The sequence below is a fragment of the Microcebus murinus genome, chromosome 1 (assembly GCF_040939455.1).
Source record: "Microcebus murinus isolate Inina chromosome 1, M.murinus_Inina_mat1.0, whole genome shotgun sequence".
Classification (NCBI taxonomy): domain Eukaryota; kingdom Metazoa; phylum Chordata; class Mammalia; order Primates; family Cheirogaleidae; genus Microcebus; species Microcebus murinus.
In genome coordinates this window covers 51371320-51396723 of record NC_134104.1, presented here as the reverse complement: position 1 = coordinate 51396723, position 25404 = coordinate 51371320, and the positions used below count along the sequence as shown (strand labels likewise).

Here is a 25404-nt window from a genome sequence, read left to right as displayed (position 1 = left end):
GAACTATTAATATATTTGAAATGCAAAAACTGGTAAGTTCTGGCATATGTAGACATCATGAAACCATTACTATGAATGATACCATGGAAACTATTACCACCAATGAAACCATTACCATTATTTAAAATAATAAAGATATCCCTCACTTTCAAAAGTTTCCTCATGTCCCACCGAAATACCTCCCTTCTTCCTACTCATTCTCTTATCCTCAGGCAACCATTGTTTTGCTTTCTGTCACTTCAAAGTATATTTAATTTTCTAAAATTTTATATGAATGGAATACCATAGTATGTACTCTAGTTTGGCATTCTAAACTCAACATATTCGTCGACGTTGTTATGTATATCAATAGTTCATTCCTTTATATTGCTAAATAGTATTCTATGTGTGGCTATACCAAAATTTCTTTATCCATTCATCTTGTCAATTTCTACAAAATAAGCCTGCTGAGGTTTTAATTGGGCTTGCACTGAATCTATGGATATTTTTAAAGGAAATTGATATCCTAAAAATGTTGAATTTTCTAACCCATGAATATGGTTTATCTTTGTTTATATAGGCTTTCTTTAATTTTTCTCAGAAATGTTTTGTAGTTTTCAGTGTATAGATACTACAAATTTTTGTTAGCTTTATTCCTAAGTATTTCATATGTTTTGTATTTAAATGATTGTTTTCAATACCCAATTGTTTATTGCTTGTATATAAAGATAAAATTGATTTTTGCATCTTGATCTCAACTCTTACAAACTTGTTAAACTCACTCATTAGCTTTAGTACCTTTTTTTTGCAGATTTTATCACATTTTGTGTGAAGATGATCATATCATCTGTAACTCATGACAAAAATTTTATTTTTTTTTCTTTCCAATATAGTTGCCAAGTGCCTATAAAAAAATTTTTTTTTTGGAAATAGGGTCTTGATCTGTCATCCAGGCTGGAGTGCAGTGACATGATCATAGCTCACTGCAGATTTGAACTCCTGGGCTCAAGTGATCCTTCTTGCCTTAGCCTTCCAAGTAGCTGGGGCTACAGGCATGCACTACTAAGCCCAGCTAATTTTGTTTTTCATATTTTGTAGACACAGGTCTCAATATATTTCCCAGGCTGGTCTTGAATTCCTAGCCTCAAGTGATCCTCCTGTCTAGGCCTTCCAAAATGCTGAAATTACAGGTGTGAGCTGTAATCCACCCAGCTTGGATGCCATTTATTTATTTATTTGCCTTATCACATTGGATAGAACCTCCTTCCTATTCTTAGAAGGACAGCAAGCAGTCTTTCACCATTTAGTATGATGTTAGCTGTAAATCTTTTGTAGATGCCCTTAATCAAGTTGAGCAAATTCCCTTTTATTTCTAGTTTGGTGAGACTTTTTATCAAGAATCCATGTTGTATTTTGTCAAATGCTTTTTTTTGTATGTAGTGAGATGATCATATGGTTTTTCCATTTTAGTTTATTGCTCTAGTGAATTACACTGATTGACTTCTGAATGATTAAATCAACCTAGCATATCTGAAAAGCTTACTTGATTATATTAGTCTTTTTATATCTTGCTGGATGTAATTTGCGAATATTGTGTTAAGAATTATTGTATCTGTTAATTATTGTATCTGTTAATTATTGTATCTGTGAATTATTGTATCCATATTTGTGAAGGGCATTGGTCTGTAATTTTCTTTTCTCATAATTTGTCTAGTTTTGGTGTCAGTGTAAAACTGGCCTCATAGAATGAGTTAGGAAGTATTGACTTTCCTTCAATTTGTGTATGATTCATGTAAAAGTGGTATTATTTCTTTAGCAAATATTTGGTAGAATTCACCAATGAAGCATCTGTTCTGGAGTATTCTTTGTGAGAAGATCTTCAACAACAGATTTATTTATTTTTTAAAATAAATATAAGACTATTCAGAATACCTATTTCTTCTTGGGTAAGATTTGGTAGTTTGTCTTCAAGGTATTTTTTATTCAATCGAAGTTATTGAGTTTATTGGTATAAAATTATAAAAATATTTCCACATTATGTCCTCAATAACAGTAAATGTATAGTTTGTTACCTCTTTCATTCCTGATATTTGTAATTTGTATATTCTCCCTGATCAGTATGGCTAGAAGTAGATTAATTTTATTAATTCAAAGACTGAGTTTTTGTTTTGTTAATATTCTCTGTTGTTTTTCTGTCTTCTACTTTACTGATTTATGCTCTAATCTTTATGTTTTCTTTCTTCTGGTTGCTTCAAGTTCATTTTGCTCTTCATTTTCTATGTTCTTAGGTAGAAGCTGATACTAATTTAATAGCTTTCTTCTGATTTGTGCTTTAGGGCTGTAACTTTCCCTCTAAGTATTGCTTTAGTGGCATCTACAAATTTTAATGTTTTATCTTCATTCAGTTCAGAATGCTTTCTAACTGCCTTTTGATTTATTCTTTGAAACTTATGTTATTTACAACTATGTTATTCAATTAACAAGTATTTGGAAAAATTCTGTTATTCTGTTAAATTTCTAATTTAATTCCATTATGATCAGAGAATATACTTTATATAAATTTAATTCTCTTAAATTTATTGAGAATTAATTTATGGCCCAGAATATGGCCTGCTCTGGGAAATAGACCTGTATACTTAGAAGAATGTGTATTCTGATGTAATAGGGGTAAGTGTTTTCTCAATGAAAATTAGATCAAGATGATTGATAGTGTTGTTCAAGTATATTACATTTTTACTGATTTTGAGTCTCCTTGTTCTATTAATCATTAGAGGGCTATTGAATTCTCTGACTATAACTGTGGATTGGTCTATTTCTCTTTGAAGTTATGTCAGTATTTGCTTTATGCATTTTGAAACTTTGCTATTAGAAGCATAAAAATTTAGAGTTTTTAGGTCCTCTTGATGATTTGACCCATTTATCATTATGAAATGATCTCTTTATCTCAGGCAGTATTCTGTGCTTTGAAATCTACTTTGTGTCTTAGCAATATAGCCACTTCTGCTATCTTTTGATTAGTGTTATCATAGAGTCACTTTTTGTATCCTTTTATCTTTTATATATATATATATTTAAGGTGGATTTCTTGTGGACACCATGTGGGTGGGTCTTGCTTTCTTACCCAATCTGACAATATCTGCTTTTTTGTTAGTCTTTAGATTATTTACATTTAATGTGAAATCTACCCCTACAGATTGCTACATCTGCAGTCTTCCCATAAATTTGATGACAACTCCCAGTTTTCTTTTTTCAGACCAAAAACAACAAAAAAATGAAAATAGAGAAAATATTGGAGTTATACTTTATTGTTCTTGCTCTTACAATCTTCATTCAATCTGTTAGGAGATTCTGTTATTTCTGCCTTAAAACTGTATCAGAATCTGACCACATCTTATCATTTTTATTGATGCCACCTTGTTCTGACCCACCATCATCTTTCTCTCCAATGAATGCAACAGCTACTTAACTTTGCTTCCTGTTCTTTCCCTTTTTCACTTCAGTGTATTCTGAAGACAGTAGCTAGAGTGATGCCTTGAAAATGTAAATCAGGTCATGTTATTCTGCTCAATGCCCTGCAATAGTTTCTTATTTCACTCAGAATAAAAGGTAACATCTTTTCAATATCCTCCAAGTTTCCAAATAATCTGCTTTTTCATATTAGACTCTATGCCTGCATCTTATGCTATTCTTTGCCTCAGTTTCTCTATTCCAGCCATAGTTTGTCTTATTGTTTTTCCTTGAACATGTCATGGCCTTTTTCTGCTTAAAGAGCCCTTGGATTGGCAATTTCTTTTGCCAGGAACACTCTTCCTCTGATATCTTCATGGTTAACTTTCTTAGCAACACGAAGTCTTTGTTCATGTGTTCCTTTCTTCATGAATTCCATCCTGATAACCATATAAAAAATTTCCCACTATCCCATTTTCTAAACTTAGCATACTTGATTCTCTTTACTTTTCACTTTCTTCTTGATTGTGCTTATTATATTATAATGAATTAATTTCCTTTCTTATAGTTTACTTTTATTGTCTCATCTCATTTCACTAGAATTTAAGGTACACAGGATATGGATCTTTATCTGTTTTGGTCCTTGGTATATTTGAAGCATTTATAAGAATCCTTGGTTTATAACAAGCACCTGAGAATGATTAGTGTAACTAAATAAAAAAAGTGCTGTTATGTTTTGATGTGACCATTTTCTGGGGGAAATTTTAAAATCATCATGTTAAAATAGCTGACTCAAAATCCTCCTATTGGCATCACTGCCAATATGCTGTGTCTGTTGTCCTGTTTCCAGCATGAGCTATGAATATTTGGCTACAGAGTTTTTGTCTTATACTGTAGGTAGTAGGGATCCATGATTTTTTTGAGCACTTGCATCACAGGACCAGATGTATGTTTTAGAAAAATAAATGGTACCCCTGTGAGGAAGGGTTCGATTGAGAAGATACTGCTGCTGAAAACACCACTTAAGGGATTATCACATACCTCTGTTTCAGGAATGCTGAGCTACTTGAATCTTTCAATGTGCCTTGATCTTTAGCATCTCATTTCCTTATACATACGATTCCCTCTCCTTGACATACTCTTCCTTGCTTCTCATCTACCTCTCAAATGAGGCCTTCAAAACCACATATATACATCTGACTCTGTCAAGAAAAATTGGATTTCTGTTATTACACATTTCTAGGATATTTAACATGCTATCTCTAATTGTTTGATTAGGCATCAGTTTTTATATCTACTTGTGATAGACGTGAAATCTTTGATTTGTGGTTTTTTCATTTCATTGTTTTGTACGCCCAATAACTAGCATGTTATTTGGTACGATATAGTGAAGTGGTCAATAAATTATTTTTGGATGATAGAACAAGGTGATGAGGGAGTGAGTTGCTGTAACAATGAGGATGAAAATGTGTGTGTGTATGTGTGTGTGTGTGTGTCTATGAGCATGTGTATGTGGGAGAGAAAAAGTTAATCAGTTGGTTGTGAGTCATAAAGGAGATAGAGGAGTCAAAAATGTCATTAGGTTTTAGTTTGGTCCTTTGGATAAATATTACATTTACCAGGAACACTGGGTACTGTGGTGGACACAAAAATACTGTCTCCATTCTTCTTTTGAACAGTGTAAAAATATCCCTAAGATGTTTTATGTGCTCTCTAATGTATAAAGGAGAATATGATGTTTGCTTGGGACACGGGTCCAAGTCTGAGTCAACTAAGTGTTGAAAAAATGCTTTTTCCAGTATTGGGTCATCCTTAATTGAGCATAATATTGTACATCCACTGCAATGTAGCCACATTTACAGTCATTAATATCTTTAGACAATTTATATCACTATACCAGAGAGCTTTTGTATAATAGAATTCTAAAGCAGCAATGGCTCGAGTGATAAACTATATTTTGATGAGTCTCATGTGGTTCTAAAGATGATGACTGAAAATAATTGATAGGAAAGAAATCTAGAAGTCAGTTCAATTTGGAAGCTTCTATTTTTGGACATAGAGGGTACATTTTGAGTAATAATACAAAATTAAATAAGAATGGACATTCTTATCTCCTCTCTCTTCAATGGCAATGGCAATCTTCCCTGTTTTTTTTTCCTTTTTTTAGTAAATTAAGCCTTCTGTTAAGAAAAAGTTCTTGTAGAAAACATAGGTGGTGGACAAAAAAAAGGAAAAAGACATTCATATGTGTATGTGTATGTACATATACACATAAAATACACAATGTGTATGTATATATATACATGGTATGTATTTGAGTGTGTCTCTTTTTTAGATTTCAGGATATTATGGGGGAACAAACATTTTGGTTACATGTTATGACTTTGCCTCACCCAAGTCAGGATTAAAGGGGTGTCCTTCCCCCAGCTATTACTTTTTAGTTTACCCACCCTCACCCTCTCAACTCCCAATGAAAAGAACAAACTGGGAGGTATCAGTCTACCAGACTTCACGAGACTATAATAAGCAAAACAGCATAGGCTGGGTGCGGTCGCTCACGCCTGTAATCCTAGCACAGGCTGAGAGGCTGAGGTGGACAGATTGTTTGAGCTCAGGAGTTCGAGACCAGCCTGAGCAAGAGCAAGACCCCATCTCTACTAAAAATAGAAAGAAATTAATTGGCCAACTAAAAATATATAGAAAAAATTAGCTGGGTATGGTGGCGCATGCCTGTAGTCCCAGTTACTCAGGAGGCTGAGACAGAAGGATGGCTTGAGCCCAGGAATTTGAGGTTGCCGTGAGCTAGGCTGACACCATGGCCCTCTAGCTCAGGCAACAGAGTGAGACTCTGTCTTAAAAAACAAACAAACAAACAAACAAACAAAACAGCATAGTACTGGCACAAGAACAGAGATATAGACCTTTGGAACAGGACTGAGAACCCAGAAATGAAACCATGAGCATATTGTCATCTAATCTTTGACAAAGCATACAAAAATACTGAGGAAAAGAATCTCTTTTCAGTAAATGGTGCTAGGAAAACTGGATAACTACATGCAGAAGGTTGAAACTGGATCCCCACCTTTCACCTCTTACAAAAAATCAATTCATGATGGTAATCTTTCCTATTGTAGGTCAGATAAAAGGTAGCCCCCAAAACACAAAGTTTCTGCTGTGAGCTGAATCCATCAGACTTCAAATCCACAGTAAAATTCTGGAAAAATGTCCTCAAGTATGAAATAAGGGGGCAAACATATTCAGATTTATCAATTTTATTAGTTGTCTTTAGCTGCATTGAATGTATTAATGAGAGAAAGAATCCAAATTAAAGAGACTATTCCTAAATATCCATAGGTTTAAGTACAGAACAAAAATAACCTAATATCAGGCCAGTTTTAGGAATTATGGCTAAAGCATATGCTGGTTTATGTATGTGACAGGGCATGTATATCTTGAACTAAGCCATTTGGAAATATCTTCCACAATTTTGTCATATGAAAATGAGGATAATGGTAACTTCTCATTCATTATTATACCACTTTTGTGAGGATAAAAGAAAACACAGAAAGGAAATTTTTTTGATAAAAAGAATATTTTCTATATATATATATGGGAAAGAAATAGTTCCATTCTTCTCTATGTATTCAGAAGCTTCCATTTCTACTTACCTCTTCCTATATCCATCTTCATGAGAGAAGATTATTCACTGAATCATATATAACAAGTGAGTAGACCACTTTGCTAAAGCTCAGGTAGTTATGCTCTATTCTCTTCTTAACAGCTGAGTGGAATGATGGACCCTGGTCAGTTCTTGCTATTTGTAGTTCTTTTACTCTCTTTTTGATTATCACCACCTCTGTGAATATAGGGGATAGGCAATTGAGCCAGGGCCCCATTCTGTAAACCCAACCAACTGTTTTGATTCTATTCTTCTTTGCAGCATGTAGATCCATGTAGATCATAATTAGTTGAATTAAGAACCTTCTAGTTATTGAAGGAGTATTTAGAGAAGTTTATGTTTTCTCATATGAGCATGCCTTTTCACAGAGAACACACGCTCACAAAGATGCACAAAACACAGGCTCGATTTGGGTCTTGTCTAGACACAATGTGGAAGAAGAGATGAATTTCTAACAAAAAACGACAGCCGAGGATTCTATTAGTTACCATTCTAGGCAGTGTGTGGTGCAAGCTAATGGCAGAGAATAGGAATGTTGTTTGAAAGCCTGAGAGTTCCAGAGGGAACTGGAAGAGAGGGACAACACTGTCGTCATTGGTTTTTACAGGTGCAACATATCTGTCCTGTTGTGTAGGCAACCCTGAAGGTAGTGGTCTTTGCTTGGGGTTAGGAGGGTCAATTTCAAAAATGGTATTCTCTACTCAGACACAAAGTTTAGTGTCATAGGGTGGACACCAAGGGATAAGTTATTTTCTGTAGTTCAGCTTTTATAATGAAATGCTGGATTGAATTATTGGGCCCAGATACTGTTTAAAGAGGAGATATGAGGAAGTATTAAGAACACAGGCCCTGGATTCAAATCCTTGGTTAAAATCTGAGATTTGCCATTTATTTGTTATTTGACTCAGTTTCTTTTGACTCTCTTTGATAGTTTTCTTTTATGAAAAATGAAGATTTTAATGGAAATTTTCTTGTAGGTTTGTTTGAGAATCAAATATGTTAATGTATGTTGAATGCTTAGAATGAGTCCCAGCATATAGCAAGTGATCAAAAGTTTCAGAGATTATTAACATTATTGACTTATTACCAAAATTAAACTTTGGTTCTTATTTGTTACTTCCTGTATGTATAATTCCCTTGACAATGGCTTAGAAAGAATAGGTGGTTGCCAGGACAAGATTCAGAAATTTCTGGGTCTCTGGAACTCAATTCCTAAAAGAAGTAGTTACTTCTATTAGCAATCTGAAGGCTACTTGCATCATTTATGGAGGTTAGCATGTCTCATATATGGCCAGTGTATAATATTTATCTGGAATGAATGAGTGAGTAAATCCTGGAACCCTCTCTGTTTATGAGGAAGTGAGCTGTGACACAGAGAGGCTACACAGCTAGGTACCAGCAGACCAAGATTAGAACCCATCTGTCTTGATGGCATCCTAGTCCATTACTTTTAAAAACATTTCCACTGCTCCTTGAATTGTTTTTATATTATCTTAAAACTACAATTCTTTTCAAGGATGCAGAAGAAAAATCATCCACCTACCCACAAAGCTACTGTAGCTGAGAAATCAAAAGATAGCATTGAGACACTGAGTATTGTGTGTAATCAGATTCCACAGTGGATGACAGAAAGCAGAAAGCAAGAGGCAGTTCTTCTGAATGAAGCATCCATTTAAAAATCACTGCCAGTTCCTGGCACATGGCAGTGGCACGCATGTATATCAACTCATACTGATTTAATCTTGAGTCTTTAGATGTTTTAGGGTTGTGAGAAGTCACAGGAGTGGCTAGCCAAAGCACAGAAGAAGTTTATTCTGATTAAAGCGCTCATGGCCTAAATCCTATAGCAGTATTTCCTCAGAAAGATACCAGTGAAAACTTACCTAATTTCTAAGAGAAAATTTCTAAAATATCATTAGGAAATTACAGTATATTTACTTATAAACAAATGCATATCTGGTTATAATAATATAGTTTGTAAGTTCAAAGAAACTAAAGCAATTTATCCCAGTTCTTGACTTTAAAAACTTATTTTTGAAATTCATAGGATGTAAACTACCAACAGAAATATTTTGCCTTCTAAGATATCACAGTAAAACCATTTGAATTAAAAATCTGGAATGTGAATTGTTTTCACTATTGGAGAATAATAATTTCAGCATAGTTTCAGAAAACCCTTAGTTATAATCTTTGAAACATCAGTGTGTTAAATTACATTTTAAGAGGATTTAATTTTGAAATAGCAATGCCGAGGCTATTATTATGTTTGGTACTATAATGTTAACTCCTCAAGTGTATGGGTTACCGTTTAGTCACTTAAAAAACACTTTACTAGTACCTGATATTGTCAGGCCAGCCTGTAGAGATACAAGAACAAGTAAACCTCAAATTCCATCCTCTGTCAGTATGGGAAGATAGGTAAATGAGAAAATAAATCAAAGACAGTGTGATTAGTATAATAATAATAAAAGTAAGTGCACAGTACTATGGAAGCATTAAGAAGATTTCAAAGAACAAATATTTCTTGGGGCACACAGCACTGACTGTAGGACTGCATGCAAACATTTGTTGAATTAGATATATTCTACTTTCTTCTGGAGTGGTTATCTTAAGTACTTTGAAGCTGATACCGTATCTTAAATATTTGCATTAAAATGATTCCTAAGACATGCATGAGGCAGATCTAATATTGCCCATAGAGGTTTTAAGAAAGAGAGACTAGAAAAGCAAGATTGAGGCCAGAATTGTGATCTGTGGTTCCTCATCTAAAGTCCATTTAGTGTGGTCCACCAAGTGCAGGGTTAAGGGCTTGACATTTGGAGCTTGACTTTCTAGGGTGAAAGTGGTGATAGTTACTGACTTTGTACCTTTAGACAAATTAATAAATATTTGCATTCTTTTCTTCATTTGATCGATTGTGGGTAAAAATGTCATCCACCTTTATAGAGTTGTGGTGAGAGTTAAGTGAATATCTTCATAGAAAACAGAGTAGCTTCTGACACAAATAGTGCAATGAGTGATAACTATTTTTAATATTATAACAAAAACAAGTAATCGATATTTTTGGCTCAACATTCTTCATGAACATTATATATTAACAAAAAACAAACAACTGAATACTATATAACCTGCCTACTTCTCTTCTTCACTTTCTTAATTGTGAATGTCTGATTGGAATGGAATTGGGGTTACTTGAAATGGGTGGGGCTCAAGGGAATATCTAGTATGTAGGGAAGGATTGGGTTGCATTATTACCATACATTTTTCATGGCAAGAAACTACTGGATAAAGATTACTAAAGTAGCAAAATCAAGCTTAAATATACACGTCATTGAACACATTTCTGATGGCTCTCTGGCTTGGAGTGACCTGGGAAAGAGTATGCCTCCTCCCTTTAAGTAAATTTGAATTAAGACCTTAATCAAAAGTCCAAGTTATATGGGATAGACTTGTGACCTAGATGAAGAGAAGGGAGTAATAGAATTACAAACTGGATTTTTACGTATTTATGGGGTACATATTAGTAATCTATCTGGATGTAGTGGATTTCAGCTGGGTATAAGTCTGTGGGGAAAAATAAGGGTCAAAGGAATTGCTGAGATGGAGAAACTCATGTGAAGGGCTCAGTACAAGGAAAATATTATATGCTTTAGCATTCTATAGAGATCAAATTTCAGTTACTAGCTACATTTTGAACTTATTAATAATTTCCTTGGTAGTTAGTTTCTTCATCTGTAGAGTAGACACAATATTTCCTATTTCCAAGGTTGTTATGAGGAATAAATGTGTCAACCTATGAAATAGAGGACATGGTTAGTTCCAGTTAAATATCAGATGTTTTCCTGACTCTGAAAATTTTAAGTAATTTGCTTTTGCCATTTGGGAGGAGAGTTGCCCTTGGAGAGTATATATAGATTACTACTGGAATGTGCTACTTCCTTCTAACTTTCCACTGTACTTTCTGTAGTTCTGTATCTGGCAGGCTAGTCTTTGCTCTAGCTTCTGCTGAACAGATAATAAGATTCTCCTTTTTTTGCTGAATGTTTCATTCCAGGAAATACTAGGAAAAACAGTGGACACTTCCCACATTGCATTCTCTTGTAGTAAATCTTCCAATGCAGTTTTTATCTCTTTTTATATGTAGTTTTTCTGAAGATAAATTTTAAGTCATTGAATTAGATTTTCAATGGAGAGGGGGAAAATAGAAAAAAGAAAGGAATAGTTGCAGATAGAGAAGGGGAGAAGAACTTGATTATCTCTGAATTGCAGCCTCTGCTGATGGAGATGAATGGGCGCTACGGATGTGCTGTGTGCTCTGCAGAGCCCTGGAGTGCCGCCAGCCATTATACGCCTTAATGTTTAATAGACATTTGTACAGAAACACTGCATAAATATGAGAGATGTTAATTGCTCATAACATTTTAATTTTTCTTTTTTTAATTTAGCAGGCTGCTAGTCATAAAACAAAGAATATTGTTTGGGTAGGTTGAAATTTTAATGTTTAGCCCTTAAATTTTTCTGAGATAATTTTTTTTGTTGTTAAAAGTTAGTAATAATTAGTTTGATTTTGTATCATGCCTCACTCCAAAGAGATCAAAGTCCTGATCAGAAACTCACTGAGACCTGAGCAGAATTCCAGATTCTTCTGTACTCTGCTCAGCTCTCCTGGAAATGCTACTCCTAACAGTGGGTTTGAATTATTGGGAAACTGTCTCTTTTATGTACTTTCAGCTTCTTGAAGTTTTGCTTAGTTATTTATCCCTGTGGCAAACATTTCAAATCCTGAAGGCTCATAACCCTTGGTTCTATCACAATCAATGAATAGTTTTTTTTCATATTTTCTTTAAATTTCATTTAAAAATCAGTTTTAGTTTGGGGAGAGTTATGCAAAATATCTGTATAAAGGCACCAAATAAAACAATTTCTAATAAACTCCTATGGATTACAGTAAAAAGAGAAGTGACACTTGATAGTGAAGAGTGATAGAATGTATTTTGGTAAAGAAATCTTCCATAATGGGAGATGTTTTCTGACCACTCATAGTATCAACCATATTCTATAATTCTGTGTTCTTTTATTGCAACATGCTATCCCCTTTACTTTTACTGTGTTTCTTCTTTTCATGGCTGTGAAGACTTACTCTTTTTTTGTCTATTCAAAAGTCACCTCCTTTGAGAAGTTTTTCCAGACCTGACTACAAGGCTTAGTCTGTAATTTTTACCCCAGGTTGAATGTTCCTTCAAGTCTAGTAGTGCTTATCTATAGTACTGTAATTATTTGTATACTATTATGTCTCTTACAGAGACATCATCTGTCTTATTATTTTCTGAATCTTTATTGTATAACACAGTGCTGGACACATATAAATTTCTCATAAAAATTTGTAGAAAAATGATTTTTATAAATTGCCAGAAGTTTCTACAAAATTTAAAACTGCAAGAGATGTTTCATTTAAAATAGGCTCCTGTCTGCTTCCACCAAAATCAGCATAACTTCAGAAGACATTCTACTGTTGATGCTTTAAAAATAAACCATGTCCTATACTAAACTTAAATGAGTATTTGAGAAAGGAAGAAGGAAATATAAAAATTAGATAATGTAAAAATGTTTAAATAATTAGACAAAAAATAATTATGGAACAATGTTATCTTTATAAAGCGAACTTGCTTTGTTAAAATGAAAAGTTTTAGGAGTTAAAACAGAAAGAAAATGCCTGCTTATAAAAGGCAACAAGATGTTTCAATTTTTGGAAACTTCTACAGATTTGTTAGATGTAATCCTATGCAATATTGCCCCTGAAGTAATATAGTCACTTGTTTACTCTTGTGTGTTAGATTCCACTCTTCATTTTATATCTTGTTTTGTCTGCTTGGATTTTATAGCACACAGTCCAGTCTTCAAGAGAATGTGAATGTAACCTTCCTGTTCTTCTTCACTCGGTAGAACCTTGAGGCAGTTTTTCAACAAAATAGTTCAGTGAATTGCTATAGGGCACATACAAGTAAGTTGTAATGAAAGGAAAAGAGTTTAGGTCTCTTCTCTGCCATCACTGTCTACTCTATGAAGATTAAAATATTCTATCCTTAGATCACATATTTCATAATGGTCCATAAAAGAGTGTAGATTTTCTCAGGTAGTGTAATCCTTCATAAAGAAATAAATGCTACATAAATAACAGATTTTCAATACAACATATCTGGAATGAAGAGCCTTAAAAGTGCTCACCCCTACTAATCCCATTCCTGAGACTCTCTCATAAGGAATAATCAAAGATGAGTGGAGAGATTTACACTGAAGAACTTCACATAATTATTTATCTTAGTAGAAAATGGAAAACTATTAAAAGATTTTAGACTGTGCAGGTAAATCATAATACATCTATATGATGAAATATAAAACAAAAATTCAAGTGTTATAATATTTTTATAAAGGCATTGAAGAATGGCCACAATATAACCTTATATGAAGAAAGATAAGAACAAACCTGTATATAGAACATAAAATTAATTTTTTTAGCAAATATATACATGTACACACACATACATATTAGAATAAAAATATAAAAAGTTAAAATTAAGAACAATTATATGCTTTTCTCATATTTTCACTATTCTTTAATGAACATATATTGCTGTAAAATAAGAAAAAAAAGGAATTTTGAAAGGTAACACATTATAGACTAAGCAGATATATTGGGATTTTACTGTAGAAAGTTATTTTTCAGGGTAGATTCAGTGCATGAAAGGGCCTTGTTGTAAACGATATTTTGCTGCACTGTATCCTGGAAAATGCAAGTAGATCTCATTTGATGATCATGGACTGTCTATCAGAATGACTTGGATGGAAAGAAACTGTTAAAAAATATTTCTGCCTGGGACTCAACTCAGTCCTATTGCATAAGTACATCTGGAATGTAAATGTCGAATCCAGTGTATATATTTTTTGGAAAGCTTTCTCTAGGTGATTCAGATACACATTAGTGATTATACTATACCACTTGGTTTGAAATAAAAAGACAAAGTTATGAATCAAGCTTAAAAGAAGAGGTGGGGGGAGATCAGGAGGAGACATTTAACTTCTGGTAGGAAGGATAAGTGAAGTGCTCATAGCTCTCTGAAGAGGTAGGCAATCATGGCATAGCTTTACTGGTAGTAAATTTGTTACAATAGATACAGATTGTAGTTAGTGTCTTACTACTTTCTTAAACTCCTGAACTGAGGGTAAGCAAAAGGGAAATGAACAGATCTAGTTCCTATTGGTATTATGACCTGAGAGACATATTTTGATCATCATAAAGACATGCATACCTAAATTGGCAGTCTAATTTAATCAATATTTCTGTCCTTCTCCAGAACAATACATAGAACTTAGAAAGCTTTAATTCCTACTACTTTCTACCATTTTACATGCTATTTCCAGCATTTGATTTTTATTTAGTTTTTATATCCTTTTTGTGTGTGTGTGTGTTTTAGTGCCAGTATTTGTTCATATTGACCCAAAAGTTTGGCAATTTATTTGTTCACAGTGTTTTTTTTTCAATCCATTCTTTCCTTGTTCATTCAATTTATTTCTTATTAAAAATTTAGTGGTTCACTCAGTGAGAGTATATGTGGTAAATTCTCTCAAGCTTTGATTGCTTTAAAGTGTCTCCATTTTACCCTTACTCTTGAATATGCAAAACAAAGTATCAGCGAATGTTCACTTAAAATAGATTATTATAACTATAAGATGGTTTATGGAAGCCTTTTTGTAACCACAAAAAAATATGTAGAGAAGATTTACAAAGTAAATCAGAAAGGAATCAAAGCATGTCACTACACAAAAATTGATGAAACATAAATTAAGACAGCAAGAGAGGAAAAGAGGGATCAAAAAGCAACAAGACAGAAAATGATTAGTAAAATGTTGATAGTAAGTCCTTTCCTATCAATAATTACTTTAAATGTAAATGAATTAAATCCCCCAATCAAAAGACATAGAGTGGCTGAATGAATTTTTTTTAAACCCAAGACTCAACTATGTGCAGTCTATACGAGAATCACTTTAGATTTAAAACCACGCAGACTGAAAAGATGGAAAAAGATTCTCTATACGAATGAAAACCAAAAGAGAAAAGTAGTGGTCATACTTATATCAAACAAAATAGACTTTAATTCAGAAACTGTCAAAAGAGTCAAAGAAAGACTATATGTATATATATATATATATATATATATATATATATATAAAATGATAAAAGCTTCATTTCACCAAGAAGATAAAGAATTATAAAATATAATATATATGTAACAAACATTAGAGCAACCAAATATATGAGGCAAACATTGACAAAACTGAAAGATAAAATAGACAGTATCACAGTTCTAATAGGGGGTTTCAATACCCTACTTTCAATAATGAATAGAACATACAGACAGAAAATTATTAAAGATGCAAAGGACTTGAACAACACTGTAGACCAAGTGAACCTAAGAAACATATACAGGACATTCCACTGAACAGCAACAGAATAAATCTTCTTCTCAAGTGTGCACAAAACATTCTCCAGGACTGATATATATTAGGGCAAAAACAAGTCTAAAAAACTTAAGAGGATTGAAATAATACCAAGCATATTTTCCAACTACAATGGGATGAAATTAGAAATTAATGTCAGAAGAAAACTGAAAAATTCACAAATCTATGGGAATTAAACAACACCTTCTTGAACAACCAGTGATGAGACAAAGAAGAAGTCAAAAGGAAAATTAGAAAATACCTTAAAACAAACAAAAATTAAAATACCACATATCAAATATTATGTGATGCAGCAAAAACAGTATTAAGAAGGAAGTTTGTACGGATAAATACCTACTTTAAAGAAGAAGAAAGATTGACATTTTGGGCTAGATGATGAGGACTGAAGTCTGACATTTTTTTCCCTCTTGCGCAATTCCTTTCTAAGAGACATGATGAGTCATACCTACAAATGATTAAATCTCATTAAACAAGTTTAAGCCAGTATAATGTGCCTTACTTTCCAACCTGATTCCAGTATAGCGTCACATGACAGATGGAAGACCCCTTATCTTAGCTCAAGCAACCTAGCAGATTTCCTATCTTAACTCAATCATTTCTTTTTGCAGACTTTAGTCAAAGCTTAACTTATTTCAACAAAGTGCTAACTAAAGAATCCCTACAACCAGCCTATAACTTGTAAGCCCCTGCTTCAAGATGTTCTGCCTCTTCTGGCCAACCCAATGTATACTTTCCATGTATTGATGTATGGTTTTACCTGTAACTCCTGTCGCCATGGATATATAAATCCAAACTGTAACCCGGCCTCCTTGGGAACATTTTCTCAAGACTTCTTGAGATCATGTTCTCCAGACCATGGTTTCCCATATTTGGCACAGAATAAACCTCTTTAAATTATGTTATAGAGTTGTAGCTCTTTTCCCCATTAATAATAATTACAATAAAATTTAAGAAAAAAGAAATCTCTCAAATAAACAACCTAACTTTACACCTCAAGGAATAGAAAAAGAAGAACAAACTAAGCTCAAAGTTAGCAGAAGGAAGGCAATAAATACAATTAGAGAAGAAATACAGGAAAGAATTAATAGATGAATAATAGAAAAAGAATCAATAAAATTAAGAGGTGATGATTTGAAAAGATCAACAAAATTGAAAACTGAAGGTAAACAAAATATTTTACCCTCAAATATATTTCTTTGATATATTTTAAGATGGCTGTTCAGTGAGCCAGAAAACAGAAGTAGCCCTGCAAAGCTGTCCTTTGCAGGGGAATTTGCATCTGTAGAGAATTTGCATTAATGCAGCTAGGCTTCCCTTGTTCATATCTAGGAAAGAGTAACTGAGAGTCTGACACCTTTAAAGGTCTAAAAGAAACATTTGCTATTTATTCTCTCTGAGGGCTGCTGCCTATAATGTTTCATCTATATAACAAGACCACTTTTAGTAGCTAAATCTCCTTTTCTTTCTTTCCCATAATCTATTTGCCATTAAAACCTAATTTACCACCATAATTTGTTTTTAGCCATGCTCTGAGCCCGCATTCTTTCTATATCCTGGAGATGGTATATAAGCTTCTGCACCCCATTAGGGGGTTGGATCTTCGTTTTGAAGGCTCCCATGTATACACATTGTATAAATTTATATGCCTTTTCTCTTCTTAATCTGCCAGATGTCAGTGATTTTCAGCAAACCTTCAGAGGATCAAAGTAATCTAACTAAAACCCCTAGTTAGATTAACTAAGTGTCTTAGTCTGTTTGTGCTGCTATAATAAAATATCTTACTGGGAAACTTATAAAGAACAAAAATTTATTTCTCACAGTTCCAGAGGCTGAGCAATCCAATGTGAAGGCACTGACATTGGTGTCTGGTGAGGGCTGCTTTCTGCTTCCAGGATGATGCTTTCTAGCTGTGTCCTTATGTGGTGGAAAGGGGAAGGGCGAGGGAGCACTTTCTTAATCTTTAAGTCCTTTTTTAAGGATGTTAATTACATTTATGGGGCTGGGGTCCTCATGACTTAGTCCCCACCCAAAGACCACATCTGTTGCATTGGAAATTTAAGTTTTAACATGAATTTCAGAAGTGACAATATCATTCAATCCATACCATTCCACCCTTGCCCCTCTCCAAATTCATGTACTTCTTACATGCAAATTACATTAATTCCCTCCTGGTAGCCCCTGGCCATTGGATATCATCTTGTTAGACCTTGGTAGCTTACCAGCTGGTGTGACCCAAATCATTTTTTCAGAGTGGTCTGAACCTTTAGTAATCATTTTCAGTCCAGAATTGCTAGAAATATATATTTACAGATACAGTGGGGTGAAAGAGTACCAGTTGGCATCCAAGTGGATAATTTGGATTCCATATGTATTCTCCTATGTTTCCATTAAGCAAACTTCCTCTTCTTCTCATCCTGTTCATAGTTAATTACCCTGGACAATATGATAACTCCTCTTCTTGCCTGCTAGTCTCTGGAAACAAGGAGTCCAGAACACCTAGCAGCAGCTGAAACTTGTAGTTAAATGGAATGCTTACTTTGTTCATTGGCAGTAGTATACTCCGTATTATCAATGGATGCTTCATATATTTTGAAGTGGTATTATTAGGTGTATACATCTTTAGGATTGTTATTTCTTCATGGTAAGTTAACCTTTTACCAATGATCAATCTTTTTCTTATATCACTTTTTGTCTTGAAGCCCAATTTGTATATTAATATGACTACTTCAGTTTTCTAATGATTATTGTTTGCCTTGATATCTTTTCCTTTTTAAACCTATTATAATCTATAAATTTAAAGCATGTCTTGTGTAAACAGCATTCAGTTGGTTCTTGACTTTTTAATCCAGTCTGACAATGACTGACTATTAATTGGAATTTTCCCCCATGTACATCTAACACAATTATTGGATTTGGGTATAATCCATCATCTTATTATTTGTTTTCTATGTGTACCATTAGATTATTTTTACTTAGATTTGACTTTTCTGCCTTTTATTTTTTAAGAATTTTGTTCCAGATATTGTGTATGGAAGAGTAGAGATTGAAGTAAAAACTGGCCTCTTATGATTCTCTTATGGTTTTATATGAAGTATAATATAGTTATGGTTTTAATGGTTTTAATATGGTTATGGTTTTATGAGAAGTATAATGACTGGTATCTTAATTAAAATTTTTAATTCTTCTTGTTTCCCCTTCAAAATATGATATTTCTAATCTGCTTTGAAACTCACTGTAATTGCCTCAGTTATCTCACAAGAGGGATGCAACAAAGTTCTTATAGTGAAGGAATTCAATATCAATTAATCATTGTACGTGTGTGTCCATATATTCTCTATCAATGATACATATTTATTTAATTTTCTTTACTGTGCTACTTGTTGAAGTATAATATTGCTTTCTTTGTAGTCCAGAGAATGAAATCTGTTCCCTTGGTTTTGTGATGAGAGCAAAGTCCTGATCATTTAGAGTCCTTTGCATATTGTGTTGAGGTGAGACTGGGCTACAGCTTAATCCATTGGAAACTTTTCCTTACATATTGTATTTGACCTTATTGTAGATATTGACAGTATCCATTTTCTTCTTGAAATAAAATTTATCCCTTTCCTTTGATGACACCGTAATTATCTAATTTCTCCCTACTGACCGGCCTCTTAATTAGAATTTTTAATTCTTCTTGTTTTCCCTTGCAAAATATGAAATTTTTAATCTGCTTTGAAACTCACTGTAATTGCCTCAGGTATCTCAAAAGAGGGATGCAATAAAGTTCTTATGGGGAAGGAATTCAATACCAGTTAATCATTGTACATGTGTGTCTACATATTCTTTATCAATGATGAACATTTATTCAATTTTCTTTACTGTACTACTTGCTGAAAATACAAAAAACCTTAAGATATCACTTCTGCCCTTAAGAAGCTCTTATAAAATTAAAGAAATAATGATATCATTGTAATTCTGAAAGAATTCTGAGACCCCTGCACTAAGCTATGAATTATAGTTGCCTTCCTCTCTGAAGATTTTAAACATTGTTTTCACCTTCTCTTTTCATTTTCTCAGGAATTTGTTTTAAGGACTTAACATTCTTTAAGTACATGTGTATGGGAACATATGATGAGAGAGATGGAAGAGAAGTGAGAGATAAGGTAAGAGGGAAGGAATGAGGGTCTCAAGGCATGTGGCTCTCTGCTTCATTTGTTTGCTATAAATAAATATAAATGAAATTAAAGTACATTATAGTATTTTAACTTTCTAAAGTGTTCTTAGAATTTCATCCAATTTTCTTTTCACAACATTCCATTGTAATGGTGGAGAACCTAGCTCAGGATGTGTCCATGTACTTTCTAGACACCTCCATCCTTCAGCTTAAAGCACATTTCTTCTACATTATTAATTTGATTATAGCAACAGTCTTCTGAGTCTGTTGCTCATAAAAAGAAAGAAGTGAAATCAACCATGTTTGGAAGATAAAAAACCCCAGCTGAGTTTGAATCCCTGTTCATCTACTTGCTAGCTGTGCCACTTCCACTTAATGTCCATGAGTAGTTTGTCTGTTAAATATGAATACGAGTTCTTCCTGCTAGAATTTTGTGCTCGAACTCTTACTTTCTAAATGTTGGTTCATATTCTCCTTCCTCTGAATTTATGTTTATCTCAGGAGATCAGTTCTTACAAAAACAGAAATTTTTTCATGACAAGAGGAACTTTTCCCAAACAAAGACAATAATTTCAGATCTGTAATTTACCTGCAGATTGGCTTGGCACTGCACTTAAGAAGGCAGATGCTAGCTACATCTTGCCTTCTACTAGATTGGTGTGATTGCATCCCTTTCTTTCACATGAAAAAATGTCCTAGGGAACATATTATCCTGTGCAAAATTTATTTTTAATAATATAACACATCAAAACACTCCAGATAGAATAATCTCCTGAAAAATAGAAAAAAGTAGGACCTGAAAGCTATTATATAGCATGTGTATAGCTGCACAATTTCCAATCTGTAAGAGTTCAAATGTAACAATTAATGTCACACCCCACTTCATTCAGAGTAGTGTAAAGCTTATCTCCTTCAGGCAATAATAATCAGGACTCAATAAAAGATGTTGGAGCAGATGGAAGTACTACGGTTTTCAATTAAACTCTTCTTTGTTAAACTTTGTATTTTTTCATGATTTATTGAACCAACTTCAGCTCTCCATGACCTATACAACTGGTATTTGTGTGTAGCACAACCCTGTAAGTCTGGTTACTTTCTAAGGTAGAGAAAGGCTTTGTCTAAATGGAGAATCTCATCATTTCCTAATGAAATAGTTGTAGATGGCATTTCCTTCAGTAGCAAGAACAAAAAGAGAAGGAGAAAAAAGCAATTGATATTTATTGAGCATTGGGAATGTCTGGCAGGGATTTTCGAGTAATTCTACTCTTGGATATATTGCTACATTTAATCCTTATAGTCATATTATGAGGAAGAGGTTGTTTATTTGCTCACCATTTTGTTGATGAGAAAATTGAAACTGTGAGAGTTTGAATCAGAAAACAGATGTGAAAAGGCAGAAAGACCTTCCTAGATGCTCATAAAACCATATCTCCAAGGGAAAGGTAGGAGAGGTTTTATAAATGAGAATGTGGAGAATGTTATGAATAAAAACATCTTCTTTTATTAAAAAGTAGCATGTGTCTATGTATTAATATACATGAGTCAAAGGAATTAATCTAGAGCTGGAACCCATTTACTAAGTGAAGTATCTCAAGAATGGAAAAACAAGCACCACATGTACTCACCAGCAAATTGGCATTAATGGATCAATACCTAAGTGGGGATATAGGAATAACATATATCAGGTGTCGGGCAGGTGGGAGGGGGGAGGAGAGGATGGGTATATGCAAACATAGTGAGTGAGATGTGCAACGTTTGGGGGATGGTCATGCTTGGAGCTCTGACTCGAGGGGGAAGGGGGGGCATGGGCAATATACATAACCTTAACATTTGTACCCCCATAATATGCTGAAATAAAAAAAATAATAAAAAATTATAGGAGACCATTTTACATGTGAATAGCATCACTATGTGAAGCACTTAACAAATATGCATGTGGGTATTACACAGCCAGATACTGTGCTAGGCACTGATAACTTAGTGGTAGAAAACATAGGCTTCACCTGTGCTTTCATAGAAGAGTTGAATACAAATATGCGTGAGATTTTAATGAATGCTTACCCATTGTTCACTTAAAATGAGAGCTTAGTCTTCTTGACTAGTCTTAGGAGATTAACAAGGCAGAAAGGATGGGACTAGTATGAGATGTGCAAAGAACTCTAAGCAACAAGTGGGAAAAAAGCTGGTCTACCTCCCAAATAAGTCCTAGATCCTGAAAAGGAATATGGAAAGAATAATGGAAGGGGCAGGGGTTTTCGGTTATCTTATTAAGAAGAATGGGGATTAAAAGTGTTTAGTATTCCCCAGAAAGTAGAATTTCTCTCTATATAACTGTTATTGCTTCAGAAAAATTACTGTTCTTCTTGGACTTTTACTAAGGCAGTCATAGCTACCCAATAAGTGACACTTGCTAACACAATATTTCTATTTTTTTCATGACCAAGGGGCAATTGTCTTAAAAATAGCATATTTGATATGCCACTCTCTATATAAAGATTCAACAATTGTGTGTTACAACATGAATTATTCACATATAATAAGTTGAGTTAAGTCAGAAACAACTTTATAATCCATAGTTTAAGTTTAATGTTAATGTCTTTTGTTTCCAGAATTTAAAAATAGGTTGGTTATATTAAGCTTTACTACAACGCTATAGTAACCAAAATAGCATGGTATTAGCACAAAAATAGAAACAGACCAATGGAACAGAACAGAGAATCCAGATATTAAACTATCCACACATTGCCACATGATCTTTGACAATGCAGAGAATAATATACATAGGGGAAAAGAATCCCAATTCAATAAATGGTGTTGGGAAAATTAGATAGCCACATATGGAAGATTGAAACAGGATTCCTATCTCTCACTACTCACAAAAATTAATTCAAGATGGATAACAGATTTAAATCTAAGGCATTAAACCATAAAAATTTTAGAAGAAAATATTGGAAAAACTCTTCTAGATATTGGCCTAGGCAAATAATTTGTAAAGAAGACCCAAAAGGCAATCATAGCAACAATGAAAATAAATAAATGGGACCCAATCAAATAAAAAAGCTTCTGCACAGCCAAGGAAAAAACAGAGCAAATAGACAACTTACAGAATAGGAGAAAATATTTGCATGCTATACATATAACAAAGGACTAATAACCAGAATCTACAAAGAACTTAAGAAAACCAGCAAGAAAAATTACACAACCCCATTAAAAAGCAAAAGACATAACAGAAGCTTTTCAAAAGAAGATAAACTAATGACTAATAAACATATGAAAAAATGCTCAACATTACTAATGATCAAAGAGATGCAAATCAAAACCACAAAGAGACATTATCTAAGCCCAGTGAGAATGACTTTTATCAAAAAGTTCCAAAACAATAGATGGTGGTGTGAATGCAGAAAGAAAGGAACACTTACACACTGTTGGTGGGACTGCAAACTAGTACAACCTCTATGGAAAATAGTTGGAGATTCCTCAAAGAACTAAAAGTAGACCTACCATCTGATCTAGCAATCCCACTACTGAGTATTTATCCAAAGGGGAAAAATCATTTTATCACAAAGACACTTTTTATTGCAGCACAATTCACAATTGCAAATATGTGGAATCAATCAAAGTGCCCATCATTTCATGAGTGGATTAATAAAATGTGGTATATGTACATCATGGAGTACTAGTAAGCCATAAAAAATGAATTCATACCTTTCACAACAATCTGGATGTAACTGGAGACCATCCTCCTAAGTGAAGTATTGTAAGAATGGAAAAACAAACACCATGTATGTACTCACTTTTAAATTGGAACTTACTGATCAACACTCATGTGCGCATAGTAAAACACAATGGAAATCATGCAGGTAGGAGAGACGAGGAGTGGTGGGTGAAATCATACCTAACAGGCAAAATGTATATTATCTGGTTGATGGGTACACCTATGACTTTGACTCAAGCAGCACAAAAGCAATCCATGTAACCAAAACATTTTCCCCCTATAATATTCTGAAATACATACATACATACATAATAAACTACAAAAAAGATACAATGAAAGATGTGAACTCAGTAGTATACATGATGTAAGGCAAGAGTTTATAACTTAATATAGAAATTAATGTATCGTCTGAGAAAATCATATCAAAAGCAAGAAAGCAAGACATAATAAAGGAAAATGAAATCAGGGATTAGCCAGTGTGTTTGGGCAAAATATAAAGAAATATTAAAAGACATTATGAGACTGTTAATTTCATCTAGTGAGTAGAAATGCTGGAAAGATTCAAATATCACATAAAGGATCAAAGGGTTGGAAAAAAGGATCTATGGGGAAATTTCAATTAGATATATAATTAGGGAAAAGCTCTTATTACCACATGGCAGAGAACACAGATTTGAATAGAATAGTCACATAACTCCTGAAGTAGAACTTTATAGTAAAATAATAGCCTGCTCTGGACATATGTTACAGTGTGTGTGTAGGGTGTGTGTGTGTGTAATTTCTATCTATATATGGGAACTTACTCATTTAATAAAGTATTATGAGGGTAATATGTTATTAGCAAAGCACTTTGAAAAATTAAAATAAAATAAATTTTCTGCTTGTAAAATAGTCAAATGATGGAATAGATTACAGAAGATGGTGGTTATGAAGCCATGAGTAGGATGGAATTATTTCAGTCTTGATTCTAGAAAGAAAAGAAGATAACATGATCTCTTGTCCCTCCAAGACCTGAAATTTTGATTTGTTAGGTTTTTGAGAAGTATCATGTTTAATTCAGTGGCCTATATTCTAATCTAGGGATTTCAAATGTACATCTTATTTTGCTACTTTGGCTATCTTATATAATTGTTTCTAAAGAACTCTCCCCCCTTTATCTATCTGCAAAATTCTATGGAGTGATGGCTAGGATCAAAGTATAATCTACTTAAGAGATAAAAATGTGCAGTTCTTTATTATTGCTGTTAAAAAAGTCCATGAATTATGAAAGGATTTGTTTCTCTACAGTACAATTCTCCACTTGAAAATGGCTTAATGTATTTATTTTTGGATCATCAGGAAGCCCACAACTTATACTATAAGCAATGAAAAATGTTTTAGGAATATGGGAATTTAATGTTATAAAAATATGTGAGTATATTGAGAGATACTATAATGACAAATTGCAATATAGCTTATATACATCTTATTTTTTATTTTTATTTATTTATTTTTCTCTGCTTCACTCAGACCCAAAGTATCAATACTCACTAGATGAACTGCTATTGATCAAAAATACTACCATCATTGTAGCATTTTATTTTTTAACTGACACATTGTAATTGTACATATTTATGACGTACAATTTGACATTTCCACACATATATATGAGGGCTTTCTGGAAAGTATCCAGCCATTGTTAATATGTAATTTTCATATTACATGGCTGGATACTTTCCGGATAGCCCTGGTGTGTTATATAAAGATGAAATCAGGATAGATAGCATACCCATCGTCTTGTACATTTATCATTTCTTTGTGGTGAAAACTGTCAAAAACCTCTCTTCTAGGTATTTAAAATATCTTACTATTAGCCATAGTCACCCTACTGTGCAATAGAACAGCAAAACTTATTCCTCCTATCTATTGTAA

At 33.4% G+C, this 25404-nt stretch overlaps 1 non-coding gene across 1 annotated transcript; it reads right to left on the bottom strand.

Annotated features, from left to right (window-relative positions):
• Positions 1-24994: 24994 nt before the first annotated feature.
• On the bottom strand, positions 24995-25065 carry LOC142875427 (small nucleolar RNA SNORD56). The gene has a single exon (XR_012922781.1). It is a non-coding gene; the product is annotated as a small nucleolar RNA SNORD56 (small nucleolar RNA).
• Between the last annotated feature and the right edge of the window lie 339 nt (positions 25066-25404).